The sequence below is a fragment of the Mauremys reevesii genome, linkage group 9, assembly GCF_016161935.1.
Source record: "Mauremys reevesii isolate NIE-2019 linkage group 9, ASM1616193v1, whole genome shotgun sequence".
NCBI lineage: Eukaryota > Metazoa > Chordata > Testudines > Geoemydidae > Mauremys > Mauremys reevesii.
Window position 1 is genome coordinate 66311754 of NC_052631.1, and position 7188 is coordinate 66318941.

Here is a 7188-nt window from a genome sequence, read left to right on the forward strand (position 1 = left end):
CCAGGGGGGAAGCTGGTTGTTATTAGTTCCTTGCATGATACAGAACATTTAATTTTAACAGAAATCACCAGGAGAGAAAGACATATTGCTTTTCATATCCAAAGTGTCAATATCTTGACCAGACTGTAGCTAAAATAATGTTTACCATATGGTGGATTTTTATACCTTAACTTTGCATCTGCATTCCTGCTGCCTCTCTCTTCATTCAACGGACATGGTGCGGGCAATAAAAAGCACTGCATGCATGTTCTCCTTCAATGGGATCACAAAAGGGCTCCTCAACAGATAAGGAAATAAGCCATCCAGACAATGGCTGTGACTTCCTGCTGGGTTTCTACTCAATGCGTTTTTTTGTAGCAGGACAGAAAGCGTAGGGCAGGAGCATGTATTGGAGAAGTAAATGCATGTAAATTCCAGTGAGGGCACAATTGCAGAACATGTTGGGAGTGGTAACTAGAGCCACAAAAAACTTTCATCAGGTGAGCCCAAACAAAGTGAAGCTGGCCTGGTTTTGAATTTCATTGCAATCCTGGAAATTCAGGTCAGATTTGCTAAGGGTCAGGAACTGAGTTTCTAGTGAACCTGGGGCTGATTTATTGGTTTTGGTAGAAACTGTGTTAAACTTTGGGAAAGTTCTGTGTGTATGGTGAGTTTCACTTCTAGCTGGGAGCTTTGTTTGAACCCTAAAGCAAGTCAAGGGGCTGGATCCTACCTTTGAACTCCAGCCAACAACAAAACATTTGTGCAAGTCCCCTATGGACTGATACTACTAAGGTTCACACAGCTCTGATGGCATTGCATTATGTGGGATAATCCTGTTAAAGGCCAGAAAATTCAAAAGGCACATTTACCCCTTCAAATGGCCAACATTTGGGTTGGTCAGCTCTGTGTGATCCTCGTGGGGTGTCCTTTGCATGTTCCAAGTGCCTTCATAGTTTCTTTACATCCCCACCTAACTTTCCGTGGTTCCTACAGCAGTAACCGTACTTTGCAGAAAGTGCTGACATTTTGTCCTTCTGCTCTGAGTTGAGTTTCTGGGACAGGTGCCCAAAAATCATGTATAAATGACCATTTGTATTTAATATTCCATAAAGATGGTGGTTGGAATCGCTACATGCAAGTTCAAGTATTAGCAACTACCCCAAATGCGGGCCTACCTTTTACTGAGGCGCTCTGGTCCTTTCACAATCATGACCTGGTCTCTTCTTTTTGAACCCTTGCCTCTAGGGGCGGCTCCAGGCCCCAGCACACCAAGCGCGTGCTTGGGGCGGCATGCCGTGGGGGGCGCTCTGCCGGTCGCCGGGAGGGCAGCAGGCGGCTCCGGTGGACCTCCCGCAGGCATGCCTGCGGAGGGTCCGCTGCTCCCGCGGCTCCGGTGGAGCAGGACCAGGAACGCCTGCGGGAGGTCCACCGGAGCCGCAGGACCGGCGACCGGCAGAGCGCCCCCTGCGGCGTGCCGCCATGCTTGTTGTGGCAAAATGTCTAGAGCTGCCCCTGCCTGTCTCCACCCCTTTTAGCCTTCTCTGGCCAGCAGGAAGCAAGGGCGCGAGACCCCTGCTCTGAGAAACAGCATGCCCATCCCTCCTTGCTACCACGTAATCTCCATAGAGTAATCTTTCAACTTGGTGCTCACATGCCCCATGTTGCCAAAGAAAGTGAGGGTAAATGGCACATTTTGGGGGAGCACTTAGTGATTGGAGGGCATGGGAAAAGACAGGGTAATGGATGGCAGAGATAAGGGAAAGGGGGGAGTCAAAACTGAAGGGCATATTATTAATTGCATTAAGGCAGTGGGTTTCAACCTGTGGGCGACAGATCCTTGGGGGGTATGCACACTATGTCTAAGGGGTCAGCGAAAGATTGTCGTTACCATAGAACAGTGTTTTTCTACCAGGGAGAGGGGGAGGGTTCTGCAGACTATGTCTAAGATTTCCAAAGGGGTACACACTCCATTTCAAAATTGTAGGGGTCCGCAAATGAAAAAAGGTAATACGGATAGGCCCTAGCTGAGATCAAGGCCCTCTGGTACTAGGCGTTGTATATACAGGTACCAAGAGACAGTCTATGCTCCAAATAGATTATATTCTAAATAGACAAGAGAGAGAAATGGTGAGAGAGAGGCAGAATTATTATCCCCATTTTACAGACAGGGAACCTGAAGCACAGAGAGATTAGGTCATAAAGACAGTCTGTGGAGAAGCCAGAAATTAGCTCCAGATCTCCTGACTTTCAGTCTAGTGCATTAACAATAAGACCATCCTTTCCCTCAAAATTGGTGAATACCTTGGGCAGAGGTTCAGTCCAATGCCAAGAGAGTGACAGAGATGACATTCCAAATGTAGTAGCTTCTCTTAGGACCTGGAGCCAAATTCCATTTTCTCACCCTTGCAACTCCAATAAATTCACGGAGTCTTGCTGTGGCAATAGACTCCGACCCCAACATTCTCAGTGCTGTGACAACTGGAGTAAGGCCTGGGTATCTTATGTCCCTACTGTTGTTTGCACTGGTCATAGAGAAAGGCAACTGAGAAATTTTATGGACAAAGCAGATTTGGATGACCTTGTTTTTGCTGATGACATTGTCTTGTTTGGTTTAACACATCACCTAATGGAAGAAAAGACCCAGCATTTGACAGACACAGCAAAACAAATGGAGTTCTTTACCAATAAGGGGAAAGCAAAGTATATGGCTATCAATGTCCCACAAGCAGCCATCAGAGTACCTAGAGCAGGGGTCGGCAACCTTTCAGAAGTGCTGTGCCGAGTCTTCATTTATTCACTCTAATTTAAGGTTTCACGTGCCAGTAATACATTTTAACCTTTTTAGAAGGTCTCTTTCTATGTCTATAATATATAACTAAACCATTGTTGTATGTAAAGTAAATAAGGTTTTTAAAATGTTTAAGAAGCTTCATTTAAAATTAAATTAAAATGCAGAGCCCCCCAGACTGGTGGCCAGGACCCGGGCAGTGTGAGTGCCACTGAAAATCAGCTCGCGTGCCGCCTTCGGCGCGCAAGCTATAGGTTGCCTACCCCTGACCTAGAGAAACACTGGGAGAAGTAAGTCATTTTACCTGTCCAGGGAGTGAGAAGTGCAGTGGTGGAGATACTGTGCTAGATGCCAAGCAATGAATAGAAAAAGCAACAACTTTTGTAAACATGAAAAGATTTGGAAAAGTAGCATGACTGGCACTGATTCAAACACCGGCATCATGTCTGTCCTGCTTTCTGGAGCAGAGTCATGGAAATCTATAACAGAAATTGTAAGAAGATCAACTCATTCCAAAGTAAATGGCAGTGGAACGTAGCATTTTCCTGAGTCCATTGGAAAGAGTTTCTTGCAACGTCTGAAATTTCTAAGTAGAGCAAACCAACCTAAAGCATCAAACATGGTAAGAAGATGACGATGGACATATTTAGAACATACTTTAAGGATGCCACCATCCTGGCTTCCATGTCAAGTGATAATATGGACACCATCTGGGAAGAGAAAAAGAGGGTGACTTAGAAAAACAATACACAGAACAATAGTGAAAGAAGCCAAATCCATCAGCCTGACACTCAGAAGTCTGAACAGAGCAGCATCAGACCAAAAATAAATGGTGGAAACAGGTGAACACCCTAAGCACCCCAGGATGCGGGAGGATTTCAAAAGAAATAAGAAAATGGGGGTTTATTGCATTTCCCTCTGACTTTAATGGAGAGCCATGCAGCCAACAGTCCCACACCTGGCTTTGAAAAGGTAGTGGCTAAAAGACTCCTCAGATAATTCAGCACCTGCCTCTCTCAGTAAAATAGGATGTTAATACAATACAATGGAGAATTGCTAATATAAATTTTATTTTTAGATGAATGCTTTCATGTCATACTGGAATAAGATTCGACTTTTAGATCTTTTTTAGCCATTGAGCACAGTAAGGACTTCATTATCCTGACAGAAGGTTTGAAGAAGAAAAGATGCAGCACATATTAGAATTGGGAGGATAATGGTCTCTAGTAAGGGGAAATTTTGCAATGCTTTCATTTAAAACTAGACTGGACAAAGTAGTAGAGACTACACTGTTGGGAACAATCCTGTATTAGCAGAGGGCTGAACTAGATGATCTTGTAAATCTTGTCACAGAATCATATACATCAGAAATGGAAAAGACTTCTTAGGTCACATTGAGTGCTTGTTCCAAGTCAATGCAAGATTATTTCTTAATGATAGATTTCCTGATGGTTTGTCCCATCCAAATATAACGTCTCAAGTGACGGAATTCCTCCCTTGCAGGGAGACTAGCTCACACACTAATGCCCTGACCTCTCGAAGACTTAAGCTTGTGCTTAACTTTATTCACTGTGACTAGTCCCACTGAAGGTAATTCTTTGCTGGATTTAGCAACTTCAGTGGAATTACTCAATGTGTAAAGATAAGCACATGCACAAGTCTTTGCAGGTTCAAGGCTTAACATTCATTAATTTGGTTCATTTCTTCCTATTACTGCTAGTTATATTCCTTCCCCTACCTGGATCCCTTTAAACAATCCCTTTCCCTTCTTGAGGTCTATCCCCTTCAATTACTTGTAGACAGTTATCACCTTTTCTTCTGTCTAATGTCTAGGATGCAGCCAATCAAACATTTCCACAGCAGATAAACTGTCATTTCTCAGGCACACAAAGGATTGAAAACTGCATTAGTATTCCAGCAGCACATCTTCCAGTGCCAAATCTAAATTTGATGCTAATGCTCAATAGAACAATTTTTGTTGTTTTCTTGCTTTGGAGTGAAAGGACCACTTTGCGGACCAAACCGCAAAGATTCAAAATGGAGTAATACTGAAATATCCAGCAAGCAATCTGGTGAGATGATGAACTTTGGTCTCCACTGCTTGGTGAACAGAGAAGACAACACTTTCCTGAGTCCATCTGCTAACAGCCTTCCCAATTATGCAATTGCTAGCCACACTTAGAGCAGATGTTCACTTCTCCTCTAAAGCAGGAACCATCATATTGCATTAGAATCTGGGAGCCAGTTGTATGCTTTGTTACACTTTTCTTGCTGACAGAGCGTGAGACACAAAACATTTTAAATGAAGATCTGCACAATTGCAAACACATAGTGATAAATATTAATGTTAACTTGTTAAACGAGGAAGCAGCCATGTATATGATGGGCGGTGATGCTTTGCCGTAAGTGACACATCATTATTTGGTGTTCATTTCACATTTTTCATCCCTAGATCTCAAAGCACTTTACAAAGGTGGGGAAGTTTTAATATTCTTATTTTACAGATGGGGGAGCTGAGACACAGAGAGCTTGAGTGACTTGGCCAAGGACTTTCAGTGAGCTAGTGGTGTGTGAGTCTTCATCTGTAGATTGTGTGCAACTAGTTTGTTGTGAGTATTTGAAATCTGAGCTCTGGACTGAGCTGATTGGACTGAAAATGAGCATCTAGTCCTAGCTTCTGGCAGTCAGAGGTATAGGGCCACCCAGAGCACAATGTGGCATCCATGACCAACTTGGCTAATAGCCATTGATGGACCTGTCCTCCATGAACTTATCTAGTTCTTTTTTGAACCCTGTTATAGTTTTGGCCTTCACAACATCCTCTGGCAAAGAGTTCCACAGGTTGATTCTGCATTGTGTGATGAAATACTTCCTTTTTTTTTTTTTAAACCTGCTGTCTATTAATTTCATTTGGTGACCCCTAGTTCTTGTGTTATGAGAAGAAGTAAATAACACTTCCTTATTTACTTTCTCCACACCTGTATGATTTTATAGCGCTCTATCATATCCCTCCTTAGTCATCTCTTTTTCAAGTTGAAAAGTCCCAATCTCATTAATCTTGCCTCATATGGCAGCCGTTCCATACCCCTAATCATTTTTGTTGTCCTTTTCTGAACCTTTTCCAAGACCAGTATATCTTTTTTGAGATGGGGTTACTACATCTGCATGCAGTAGTCAAGATGTGGGCATACCATGGATTTATATAGAGGCAATATGATAATATGGTATGTTTCTATACCCTGACTGAATAAGTGTATATCTTAGAATCAGATTGCTAGTGTGAACACTCATGGTAGAGTACGGGGATTGCAGTTTTGCCTGACTCCTGTGTAGGGCACCTTCTGCCAGCTGCTTTTCTTGCCTTGCCTGGCTGGCTGAATCTATCTAGCTTATCTGTCTACTGGTTTTATCCCACCACATAACTCTATTGTTTGAGCACCTTCCCTGTAAATCAATAGGAATAGTGAAGTCCCTAGCGGTTTTCATGTAGTCTCTGGCACTATTTACTCCTCAACTTCTGTCTTAGTTTGCTCATTTGGAAGAAAGATGTGACCAGGACTTACCTCACCTCTCTGGGGGATGCTAGGAATGAACGTTGGTAGAAGTGCCTTGAGATCATTTGATGAAAGGCACCTCAGAAGTGTAAAGTGTTATTATTAATTACCAGATTACATTAATTGGACGGAGGGGACAGAGAGGCTGATCAAAGCAAGAGCTCAGTTTTTTTGGTCTCCCCTGAGATTTTGGGGGCTGGTGAATAGAACTTGGCTGCACTTTACCCAGGTCTTAGTGAGCCTATTTCCTCCCAGACAATGCAGCATTGTCTGAGTAGGAGGTGGATTCTCAGTGGAGACGAAAGAGAGACATGTTCCTTATTTAGCTTTTAAGCTTGAGTTCATCCAGGGGAGGCAATTTGGTTCTCTTTGTTGTTTCCAGCATCATTCATCCCTTCTGTTTGTGCACTACAGAGGCTGAAGCTGGAATATGCTTTGAAAGAAGTTTCCCTTTCAGGATCTTTGATGTTAGGTTTGTTATATATACATTTGAAAAGTATTTTACAGATGACAAAGCCTAGTGCTGGCTCTGTGCTGGGCTGGTGTGTGTGTGTGTGTGTGTGTGTGTGTGTGTGTGTGTGTGTGTGTGTGTGTGTGTGTGTGTGTGTGTGTGTGTGTGTGTGTGTGTGTGTGTGTGTGTACGTGAGTGAGAACCTCACCAATGTGTGATGGTGATTAAAATCCAGCAATTCCATGTGCTTTTTGACTGAACAATTTGCAACATGGATGAGGCAGCAGCAGGTAATAATGGATCCTGGTTTGTGTTTGATTTTTCTAACCCTCTTCAGATTCTGGAGGTGATTGGATTTGGGCTACGAGTTCAGCTCATAATACAGGGCAGGCCCTGATAGTGGAATTTTAACG